Raw genomic sequence first — 12,415 nt, forward strand, 5'->3', positions numbered from 1 at the left:
GGGTGTCAGCTTCCCACTCCTGTGGCTGGGATGGAGGTGAAGGCCAGGGCTCACACCTGTCATCCTCACTACTCCTGAGGCTGAAGTCTGAGGATTGAACTTGGAAGTCAGACTGGCAGAAAAGTCCACGAGATATCTATCTCCAAGTAAGCACCAAAAAGTGAAAATATGAAGGTGTGGCTGGAATGGTAGAGGGTAAGCCTTGACAAAAAAAGCTGAGGAAGACAGCAAAACCCTGAGTTCAAGAAGAAGGAGAAGGAGAATAAAAGAGAAGGAAGAAGGAAGAAAAAGAAGAAGAGGAGGAGGAGGAGGAGGAGGAAAAAGAAGAAGAAAGGGGGAGGAGGAGGAGGAAAAAGAAGAAGGGAGGAGGAGGAGGAGAAGGAGGGGGAGGAAAAGGAAGAGTAGGAGGAGGAGGAGATGGTGGAGAAGGAGGAGGAGGAGGAGGTGATGGTGGTGGTAGTGGAGGAGGAGGAGGAGGAAGAGGAGATGGTGGAAGAGGAGGAGAAAGAATCTCTGCTGATTGGGGCTGGGAAGGTGGCTCAGTGGTAGAGCGCTTGCCTTGCATGCCTGAGGCCCTAGGGTTCGATTCCTCAGCACCACATAAGCAAAAAGAAAAAAGCCGGAAGTGGCCCTGTGGCCCAAGAGGTAGAGCGCTAGCCTTGAGCTGAAGAGCTGAGGGACAGCGCCCAGGCCCAGAGTTCAGGCCCCATGACTGGACCCCCCCAAAAGAAAGAATCTCTGCTGATCCCAGACTCTCTGCCCCCTGCTCCACTTTCCCCCAGCACAGTTGTCTTGTGGCTGGGTAGGAATGGCAGGGAAATGGCCCTCCAATGACAGAGATGAACAGCTCATAGGCCTTGTTGGGACTTCACTACCTCCTGGGCATTCCCACCTTGAGGAAAGATGTGAACATGATCTCTTCTTCAGTTTGTCTGAGCTGTAGGAGAGATGCAGGCAGACCCCTCCCTGCCAAGGGAGGGGCGGTGTCTGGGGCGGACCAGCAGGTGTTTCTAGGATTTCGTGGGTCAGTTGTGACCTCTCTGTGTCTAATACCCAGCCTATTGGGTTGAGTATGGGGAGGCAGGCCCTGACTGACAGCATGTGGCATTCCCTATACCTGTCTATCACACTGCAAGAGGGAAAAGAGTAGACTCAGGAGCAATAAAAAGACTGTCACTGGGATTGGAGGGCATCAAGTCTGTCCTAGTCATGGAAAGTAACCCCTGCAGTCCTCCGCTCCATCTCTTAGGGAGATGGGGGTAGGTGGGGGAGCAGGGCCTGCCCTGGATACACCCCTCTGTTCTCTGTAGAGAGGCTGGTTACTCAGTGTGACCACACTAGGCTCTGACTTTCTGTCCCCTTTAGGAGCTTTGGCCTGCCTTTGAGCTCATCTATGTCCGATGTTGGTTGATCTTATGGATAACACTAAGAAGAAAGGGTTTGCTTCCTTCAGTTCCCAGTTCTCGGTAGAGGACTGGCTGCATGGCTCTGAGATCCGGGTAAAACACAGATCTCAGAGGCATCTACTAGATCGTCAAGGTCTATGTCCCAGGGCAGCAGTCATTGGTCTTTGAGTAAGTATAATGACTGTAATATTCTTTCTGCCTTGGTTAGTTTGCAGGGAGGGGACTATCTGTTAGCTTTTGTGCTCAAGGCTGGTGTACTGCCACATGAGCTACATTCCTACTTTCTGGCCTTTTGGTGGTTAATTGGAGATAAGAGTCTCATGATCTTAACTGCTTGAGCTGGCTTTGAACCGTGATCCTCAGATCTCAGCCTTCTGAATAGCCAGTGCCTGGCTCTGGCTATTTTTTTTTTTAATTGAATCATCTGGGAAATGTCACTTTGTAAATATTCTATCAGTGATCTAAGCCCAGACCAGGTAACCGTTCTCAGCCAGGACCTGAAGAATGAGAAGTATGGAAATTCTAGTCCTGACTGGTTCGGTGCAAAGTTAAGGTAGCCAAAGATCAGAAATGGCATTTAAGAATAGGTGGAAAGATTGTAGAACTACTCAGGGAGCTTTTTAATGGGACTCAGCGTCTCATTGTCTGATCACTGTGATGTTGGAAAGTAACAGAGAATGTAAGTGTGTCATCACAGTTAATTAGCACGCAGACCCACCTCCTCTGTCCCTTTTATCTGTCTTTCTTACCTTCCTTCATCAAGCAGGAGATGAATTCACCATTCAAGTTTTCTCTTCGGAATATGACACTCATAAGAAATTGTTTTTTCTCCTATTTATAGAAGTCCCATTTGCATATATGAAACTGGTAATGTCTCATAAATATTTCTGCCAGATAAAATATTAATTAAGAGAGTTTGTGGAGTTATAGTTTGAAATTTTCACTCAATCTCTTTTTGTCTAAGACAATATTTTAAGTGCTTTTTTTCTTAGGTCAGGAGAATTTCTCAGATAATGTGGAAACCACAGTTATGCATTAATCAGTAAAATATAATTTCTCACTATTTAACAAATAGTCATATGGTTGCCACCCAGAACAAGGCAGGCACCAGTGGCTCATGCCTATAATTCTTGCTATTCAGGAGGCTGAGATCTGAGGTTCTTGGTTCAAAGCAGACCTAGAGATAAATCTGAAAGTCTTCGATCTCCTATTAACCACCAAAAGTCACAAGTAGAGGTGTGGCTAGAGGGATAGAGTGCCAGCCTTCAGTGGAATAAACTAAGGGACAGCACCTAGGTTCTGAATTGAAACCCCCATACTAGCATGCCCCCCCATGTCATGTGAGAGTACAAGGCCCTGAGTTCAATACCACCCCAAAGAACCATTACCAACACTTGCATTTACCTCAGATCATTTCTTTTTCCTGCAAGACAGAATCAGTAGTCTGAATTAGATGTTTCTGTTTCTCATAATGTCTTTTTTTCATTTAAGTAAATTTCATTTATCTATCTATCTATCTATCTATCTATCTATCTATCTATCTATCTATCTATCTATCTATCTATTTAGGTTGGTCATGGGTCTTGAACTCTAGGCCTAGGTGCTATCCCTGAGCTCTTCAGCTCAAGGCAAGCACTCTACCACTTGAGCCACAGCACCATTTCCAGTTTTCTGGTGGTTAATTGAAGATAAGAGTCTCACAGACTTTCTTGCCTGGGCTGGCTTTGAACCGTGATCCTCAGATCTCAGCCTCCTGAGTAGCTAGGATTTATAGGCATGAGCCACCAGCGCCAAGTGCATCCATTTATTTTTTTTAAATTTTTATTGCAAAGGTGATGTACAGAGGGATTACAGTTACATAAGTCAGGTGATAAGTACATTTCTTTTTGAATGAGCATCACCTCTTCCCTTGTTTTTTCATAATGTCTTTATTCGAAACACACCCACAACTGACCAATCAGTCAATCAGTAAATGCTGGCCATATGCACAATGATTCCTTTTTATCTGTACTTTCCTGGATTTCAGTTACATGCTATGATCTGAAAATATCAATTGGAAAATCCAGAAATCATCAATTAATAAGTTTTAAATCGCAAGGAATTCTGGGGAGCATGGTGAAATCTGCCACCACCCTGCTCCATCCCGTGGAAGCAGGTGAACCACCCCCTCTTCCCAGTACCTGCTAACCACAGGTTATCAGCTTGATTATTGTGGTATCTTCATGCTCTATGATAATACTGTGTTCAAGTAAATGTTCAAGGAAACATCATTTTACTTAATAATGACTCCAAAGCACAAACGCTGAAGGATAGATACGCCAAAGAGAAGCCATAAGTGCATATTTTAGCTGAGATAGTGCATGTTCTCAATCTAATAAGGAAAGACTGCTTGCATATCCCTAGAATGCTATGTTCCTTGTAAGAAGGAAACTTCTATGTGAAACTGGGAAAGAGGAAAAATGAATTTGTTAGTTTCTTAGAACTCAAATGCAAAAATGACAACCACATTGCATGATAAATGCTTAGTTAAAATGGAAAAGAAAGTTAAATTAATGCATTGATGAAGAGGAAAGAACTGCATGTAGAAGTTTGATGCTTACATAGTTTCAGATATTTTCTAGGTTTGGAGATCTAGCCTCTCCTCCCATCCAAAATAAAAAATAGGGAACAATAATGGGTCATTTGGGATTTCCACACTGTTTCTGATTAATCAAGGCCTGCTGTGTTTGTGACATCTTAATAGATGTTGTGCAACAAAAACTACAAAACATAATTGATGGGCTTTGATAAAGATGACTTCCATCTAATTGGATGGTCAGGGAAAGTTAGCAGGCAAATTAACAACCTAGGGTTTTTAATTCATAGGTGATAATTATCTGGTAGTATGGAAATAGCAAGAATATCCAGGACATTTAGAAAGAGTACCTAAGGTGTGACCTCTGCCTGCCATGTTATACAGAGAAAACGAAGGCAGAAGGGCCAGAAAGGAGACCAGGGCTTGGCTGTCCCATGCATCTTGTGTTCAGAGACAGGGGATGGGGGTGGAGAGGGGGGGTGAACAATCACAGAGGCTAGAATTAACTAAGGGCTTACTATGCTCTGTGCTCTACTCTGTGCTTGGAGCAGTAATTGCTTGTAATGTTCTTAACCTATTGAGGAAACAGGCTCAGGTAAGCCTAGCATCTTATTAGCACAGTTATTAATACTGGATTTCAGAGGGTTTTAAGCAGATTTTGATATTGTTAGATTTCTAATTGTTATGCAGGCTGATTTGTGTCCCTTTTGAATTTGGAGATTGAAATCCTAACCCCTAGTACCTCAGGAGATAACTGTATTAAGGACAACACTTAAATTAAAATGGCACCATTTGGACAAATCCAATTTGGGGAATGCTTTTGTAAGAAGGGGACATTGAGACAAAAAGAAAAGGGCACCAAAAGTTTTCCGCACAACGGAAAGACAACGTGAAGACAGGAGAGGGAGGCCTGAGGAGAAACCAGACCCATCAACACCTTGACCATGAGCTTGTAGTCTCCAGAACAAAGAAACAAGATTTTCTTATTTAAGTGCTCAGCCCTGTGGTACAATCTTTAGTGATGGCTAGGACCGAGAACCATAATGCCTGTCTATCTTTGGGACATGGTGTCCCAAGTAATTCTATAGCTATGACGTGATTATTACTAGTTTTAGGATTGAGGAGTGTCCTAAAAAACCATGTGAGTTCCCTGACGTGCTTTGTGTATTTTTCACTCATGAGTTGTTTGCTTGTCCCCACCACCCCATGAATGATTTGAGGACTTCCATGATTGTGGGGACCACATGGCCAAGCCCCATCTACTCCCAGGGCCAAGCACAGAACCTGATACCATAGAAGATGATCAGTGAATCTTGTCAGGAGGAAGTGAGCCTCCAGGGACAGAAAAGATGGCAGGACAATTCATCATTGGCCTTCAAGGAGCTCATGGTCTGGAAAGAACAGCAGCTCAGTGTGGCAGTCCCAACAAGGGACTGAGGGAAATGACATGGGCATTGGCAAGTGCTACCATCCTACAGAACTTTGCAAAGAAGAAATTTGTTTTATCTAACACAGAACATGTGGCTGTAACACAGTGAAGTGTGCTTCAGCGAACAAGAAACTGAATTTTAAATTTTAGTTAACTGTAAGTAGGTGAAGCCATATTGCGCAGTCTAAGATTAGAGGCAGGGGGGAACCTTGGTGGGCTGGTCCCTGTGGAGGGAGGATATGGCCCAAGGTGACAGGTTTCTAACAGTGGCAAAGAATTTCAAGAGACAGTGTTGCATAGTCAGGCAATTCCAGCGACACCTTCTGGGAGTGAATAAGTATTGCAGCATCTAAAGCTCCACCTGACTTCTCCTAGAGAAGGTTCATTTTCACAGAGACATGACCCAGGAGTAGCTGCATTGTTGTTTTTGTTTTGTGTGTGTGTGTGTGTGTGTGTGTGTGTGTGTGTGTGGTTTTTTAGTGAAATCAAACCTGGGTGCTACTAGAAAGAAGGCAGAATATTCCAATGGCTGTAGGGCTCTGGATGTTGTCTCTCAAGCTGAGTTTTCAATTAGGACACTGCAAGGGACAAATGAGTTTTTCTTTCCACTCTGTAAAAGGAAATAATACAAACAAACAAGAATTCATAGAAATGCAAGGACCCTTGCCTGGGTAGTTTCCACAAGTGGTCAAAAGCACCATCTAGTGGTCAAAGAGAGATTTTTTTACAGTGGGTAGACTACAGGGTTCATTTTAGCTTTAGTTTTGTTTTTGTTAAAGTAGAACATGTATATATTTGAAGAATTGAATTGTTCTAAGTAGTGTGAAGTGAAAACTGGCATCTTCTTTTACCTCTTAGTCTTCACAGGCTACCTCTTCCGTTTCTTTTGACTATTTGTTCCTCTTGGTTTTCTTGCATATCTTTGGATGACAGGTTTATAATACATTTATTCGACTTAATAGATAGTGACTGTCCAAAATTGTCTATTAAATTTTTGCCATTGATGATAGAAACCTTGCTTTTGTGTTTGCCAATATCCCTTTCACACTGTTGTACTTTCCCCTTATCTTATTCAGTAATGGAATTATATCCTATTGCTCGATGGATAAAATACTATGTGTGAGGATAGTTGTCTGCAAAATTCTGTTCGGAGCTGATCTATACTGTAGACTTCTCATTTGCTTCTCTTTTCTTCCCTACTTTTGGCTCTTTGTATTTTTCTCTATGTCTCAATACTTTCTCCCAACTCTTTCACTGAGATTTTTGTTATTGCTATCATGTTTTAATTTCCCAGATTCTCTCTTTTTATTTTCTGAAAGTTCATTTTTTTGGTACCACTCTTTCTATTTGACGCTTTCTTCTCCTTGCTAGTCTCTGATTCTACAAAATGCTTTTTCATGCCTGTGTGTTTTCTCTCTGGTTTTCCTCAGAAACCTGGCAATCTGGTGTAAGGGAGGAAGCTGTGGGTGGGGCCAGACACATAAAGCTCCCAAGAGGATACTCTAGGAAGATCCTGTTTTTTGGTGTTTTGGCTTTTTAAAATATAGATTCCTCAGAAGTGACCCTTTAAATCTTATGCTTGAAGGATGGAATCCTGACCACCAGCCTTCTGGAATGGAAGGTGATGAGAGTTGGGAATGTAGAGATGTTTATTCGATTCCCTTTCATTGAGGTCATTATAAACCCACGGTTAAGTGAAGCTGTGTGCTTCTTAGTCAAGGGGCGTGTATTTTCCCCGTCTTCATTTTGTTGCTTTGTTTACTGCCCTCTTCTTCCACAGAGAGACATGCCACAGACCTCTATATTGTTTGCGATTTGGAAGTGTCATTTGTGCTGGATTTTCCCTGCATGCTCAATCTTGAATATTCTCAAAGGCCCATGTAAAGGCTTGTCCTCAGTTTGGGCAGGATTGGGAGATGATGGAACCTTTAAAGGGTGGGGCCTCCCGGGAGGTCTTTAGGTCATTGGGAGGTGTGTTTTTGAAGAGGATTGTGGCATCTCAGTCATTTCCTCTTCTCTTTTTCTTCCCCACCTTGAGGTGATGGATTTTGCTCTGCCATGTGCTCCTGCCAAGAAGGGCTCCTTGTCACATGTCCAAAACATCAGAGCCCACTGGGGATTATGGACTGGAGCATATGTAACTGTGAGACCAAAAAAACCCCCACTTTTCTTTCTCTTTATGAGTTTAATTTCTCAGATATTTGTTTCAATAATGGGAAGTTGACTAACATATGACAAAGTATAGAATACTTATGCTGGATAAGTATAGAATATTTATACTGGATGTCAACATTGTTATCATTTTCTCTCCATAACTTCTTACCCTTGAGGATTTAGGCCTTAGGGGATTTCCAAGACAGTGAAAGTAGCACCTTGTCTCCTCTTTCTCACCCCCTCCTTTGTTTTCATTTTTCTTTAAATGCCAGTACTGGAGCTTGAACTCAGGGGGCTCTTAATCTTTATTCAAGGCTGGTGCACTACCATGTGAATCACACTTCCGCTTCTGACCTTTTGCTGGTTAGTTGGAGATAAAAGTCTCACGGACTTTTCTTCCCAGGCTGGCTTCTGACCACAATCCTCAAATCTTTGCCTCCTGAGTAGCTAGGATTATAGGCATGGGCCAACAGTATTGGGCTTTAAAGTCATTTCTTTAATTCATCATCTGGCACCAGTCATTTATTACTTTTTAAGTCATCCATTCTGCAAACATTGGTTGACTCCTTGCTCTGCAATAGGCTTTGGGCTAGATTCTGGACATGTAGAGATGGTGAGACCATGTTCCCTGAGCCCAAGGGGTATGCTTTCTCTGAGGACACACCTAATGGGATGTTTGAGTATCTCAATGGAAGTCAGGTTGGTTGTTTTCCAGGAGATCCATAGCTTACAGCATTTACCAAAGTTCTTAGAAGATTCAGATACCTGATTTTCCAAACAGTCATCTCCTGAGAACATCTATATCCTCTAATTACAGTCTGTCTTCCTGAGGTCCATCTAAATGAGAATACTAATCCATTAATATACAGTGAGCCCTGTGACTGTGCTAGGGACTAGCATCCACAGGATGGCTTGATGGGTGCATTGCTTCCTGCAGCGGGGAGTTGGATTAGGAGCCAAAGCACGTTTGTAATATTTCTAGGGGAACCGAGAGTCAGTCAGGGATGTGCTGATTAGTCTGGGCTATTAAGCAAGAAGGAAGGTAGTGCTCAGTGAGCTGGAATGGTAGAGGCTGGCCTTTTCCTGGAAAGTATCTCCCAGTGGTTCTAAGGTTGGGTTTTTCTTTTTCTTCACCTGCATTGGTTCACTCTTTACCTAAGGACACAAAAAGATCAGGCCTTTTCTTTTTCTTTTAATTGTAATTTTAGTGTCTTCAAGTAGTTGTTCCAAGGGGTTACAATTCAACTTGTCAGTTGATGAGTCCAGTGCATCCAGGTCAATGTCATCCATTCCGTCTTTCTCCTGAGGCTGGACTTTTCCTCGAGAGGAGTGTTCTTACACTCCTTCCTGGCTGACTCTCAGCTGCCATGGCTTTCTCTGGACAGAGGGTGCTCATTTGCTAGAGTGACTTCCCTGCCTCTACCAGGGAGGATTGGGGACTTACAGGAGGTAACATGTAAGTCTCAGAGAAAAGGGCCACCTGCCTTCCTCCTTAGTAATATCAAAAACTCATCAAACAATTGTTCCCAGAGAATCACCTACCCCATGGAACTCTGGCGGTCCTTGGGACCAGCACCATCTTTAAAGGGAGAATCAAGTCCTGAATCTGTTGTGGGGAGAGAGGCCAAGAGGAGATCTCCCTCCCCTGGAGACTTAATGAGACTGGAAGTGGGGGTGCAGGATAGGGGCTCATGGCTTCTGCTTGCTGGGCAGGGAGAGTGAGGCTGGAGTGAAGCTGGTGTGGGTGGGTCACAGGAAGTGGACACGTCCTAGACTAGTTCTGTTCTAAGATGCCAGTGCAACTGGGGTAATGGAGACAGATGATTTATCTGTAACTGTGAGCCCCAGAGGGCCAGAGCCACCTCTGCAGCTACTTTCCCTTGCTTAATTAGTCACATAAGAAAAGCTCAACAAAATAAGCCAGGAAATGGGTTCTTGCAAGAAGGTAGGGTGAGGCCAAGGGAAGAGGGAGAACAGAAAGAAGTGAAGGAGGGGGGAGAATGCAGGCCAGAATTCATCTTCCGTACAACAGAATTGAAAAATATAAGGGAAACGGTGGGCTGATGTGGGACGTGCCCTCACATACACACACACACACACACACGTGCCCTCACACACACACACACACACACGTGTGTGTGTGTGTGTATGTGTGTGAAGAATTTGAAGTCATGACAGAGATCAAGATGTGTTGTACACATGAACCGCTTTGTTAAAAGGCAATTTTTAAAAACAACGACATAACCTAAAACAAAAAATTAAGGGAAGCGGTGGGTTGAAAGGGGTGGGTGAGAATGCTAAAATGAATAAAAGTGATCAAGACGTACTGTATTCATAAACTGCTCTGGGGGGTGGCAGCTCCTTTGTACAACTACTTAAAGATAAAAAAAATGCCCCAAAATAAATAAGACAAAAATACACAAAAAGAACATTTTACTTAAAAAAAAATGAGTATGCTATGGGATGGGCCAGACCAAGAGAGGCTGCTATGATGATTGTCCCAGGGCCCCCAAATCCCTTCATTAAGGGTAGAAGTGATGGTCTTGCAGACTGGGACGTGAATCTAAATCAGGCTTCGTCTTCTTCAGTCTTCAGAAATCACCCCTTCCGTTTCACCACCCCGTGTGGAGCCCCTGGCCACTGAGATGATTTTTTTTTTCTGCCCCAGTGTGACAGTTGGGGATGCACGGGCTGGGTATGGACGGAGAACTTCCCAGGCCCTGCTTATATTTGATTTCCATATTACGCAGCACGATAGAAAGTGGTGTATTTCTATTCAGGAAGGTTATGTAACCACCCCAAGGTTGTACTGCCATGAGGTGACAAAGTCACCGCGTGGATTTTGTGAAGCTCAGGTTCAGTGTTTTTCCTACCCCTTGTGCTCCCTGAGGCTCAGTTGAGCCCCTTATTCTAACACGTTTTTCCCAGCCTGGGATGGAAGTCCTTTTGACCCAGTCTCCAGGGCCTGTTAGAGAACCAGTAGAAACCCAGGCCAGAAGCCAGTGAGACCCATCCTGATGACTCCAAATTCTGGGGAACACCTGCATTTTGTGATTTATCCTGAGTACCAAAAATTTCCCCGTAGTATTAATATATATATAGGCGTGGAGAGGAAAATCTCTGAGCCATGAGGTGAGGTGAGGGGTGGGTAGATTACAGCAGGGGAAGACTGTTCACATTTACCAATGCGGCTGTAGAAAGGTCAACCTCAAGGTCACTGGGCTGGTGAGAGGAGGAGAGTGTTACCTACTTTGTTCCTGTAGATACTGGTAATTTCCAGGCCAGGATGTGCGCATTGGGACTCATAAATATGCAAGGCTGGCAGGGGTGCCTCCTAGGGGTATCTTTCCCCCTACCCACCTCTACCACTTCCTGGAGCATTCAGCTAACACATAGAGTGACCCTCTGGAAATATGTCAACTTTTGTGGCTTGACTTCCATTATTTTTGGGGGTACATGTGAGGGAACCAAGAGTCAGAAACCAAGTATGTGAAACATACCAGCGGAAAGGTCTAGGTAAGCCCCACAGTTCCTAACATGCAAAGAATCTCTCTGGAAGCCAGGCACCAGTGGCTTACACCTATAATCCGAGCTACTCATGTGGCTGAGAATTGAAGGAGCTCAGTTGAAAACCTGGTAAAAAAAAAAAAAAAAAAAAAGGGATGAGGCCAAGTCTGCAGCCTCCTGGCTTGGTCTCTTGTTTGACTTCATTTTCTGACTGGTGTGAGTTGCTGGGTTCCAGGAACACTGTGAACTTGTGAGAATTGGGTTTGTGGGATGGGCTGTCCAGTGTCAAAGAAGGAAAACTCACACATCTGCCAAGAATGTTATAGAAAGCCTGGCACTAGTGCCTCACAACTGTAATTCTAGCGACTCAAACGACTGAGATCTGAGGATCAGGTTTAAAGCCAGCCAGAACAAAAACAATGACAACAACAAACTTATGAGACTCTTATTTCTAGTTAGCTACCCCAAAAGCTGGAAGAAGGGCTGTGGCTCAAGGTGTAGAGCGTTACCCTTGAACAAAAAATCTAAGGGACAGCACTCAGGCCGTAAGTTCATGCTCCAGTACCAACACACACACACACACACACACACACACACACACACACACGAACATTCTAAATAGACTGGAGACATGATTCAAGCAATATATCATCAGCCAAAAATAAGAAAGCAGAGCAAGAGCAAGAGCATAAGGTTTTCTTTGTTCAAGGCCCAGTACCAGTATAAAAGAATGTTCTAGAAATGTCAAAATAGGGGGAAAAAGCTGTAAATAGGAAATTCTGGTTATGGCATGACAACATTCCTGAAAATAAAAAAAAACAAAAAACAGAACACAAACGATGAGCATCTGCTTATGGAGAGACCCACTGCTCTTGCATTTGGGTTTTTATCCTTCCCCAAATGGACACAGGAGTCCCTATGTTGACTGATTTCTAAGTCAAATTCCAATGGGTACCATGATCTGTCCTCCTGACATCTTGTTCCTGTCTGTTCTGCTTAGCCTACCTTGGCTTTTCCCTTGAACCATTTCTTCCTGTGAGCATTCTGATTCTGCTCTCTGGCTTCTGATCTATTGCTTCTGTATCCACTGTCTACCTTTGTTGGTCATCTATGGTAATTCTCTCTTCCTACACATGACTATGTAAGAACTATCCCCAAGTTTTCCAGCTAGAAATAACTGCCTCTTGTATGTGCTAGTAATACTTCCTGGACAGTTCTGCCTTACTGGGTTTATCACCAACTTCTCCTCTATAAAATATTGAATTCTTGAAGGACAAGGGACATGTTTTATTCATCTTTGGGACTCTCAAAGTGACTACTCCTGGCTCCTTCAAGAAGCTGTGT

This window comes from Dipodomys ordii, unplaced genomic scaffold, assembly GCF_000151885.1.
Source record: "Dipodomys ordii isolate 6190 unplaced genomic scaffold, Dord_2.0 Scaffold10, whole genome shotgun sequence".
In the NCBI taxonomy this organism is placed as follows: domain Eukaryota; kingdom Metazoa; phylum Chordata; class Mammalia; order Rodentia; family Heteromyidae; genus Dipodomys; species Dipodomys ordii.